Source organism: Thalassophryne amazonica, chromosome 8, assembly GCF_902500255.1.
Source record: "Thalassophryne amazonica chromosome 8, fThaAma1.1, whole genome shotgun sequence".
Lineage (NCBI taxonomy): Eukaryota > Metazoa > Chordata > Actinopteri > Batrachoidiformes > Batrachoididae > Thalassophryne > Thalassophryne amazonica.
Genome location: NC_047110.1, coordinates 70437220 through 70437455, shown reverse-complemented (window position 1 = coordinate 70437455; position 236 = coordinate 70437220).

Here is a 236-nt window from a genome sequence, read left to right as displayed (position 1 = left end):
CCTTAATTTTACAGTGCACCCAGAAAGTATTCACAGCACTGTACTTTTTCCACATTTTATGTTACAGCCTTATTCCAAAATGAATAAAATTCTTTTTTTTACCAAAAGGACAATGTGAAAAATGTTTTTATGAGACTTTTGCAAATGTATTAGAAATAATAAAAAAAAAAAAAAATTTGAAGAAATCACATGTACATACAGTTGCATGCAAAGGTTTGGGCACCCCTGATGGTTTT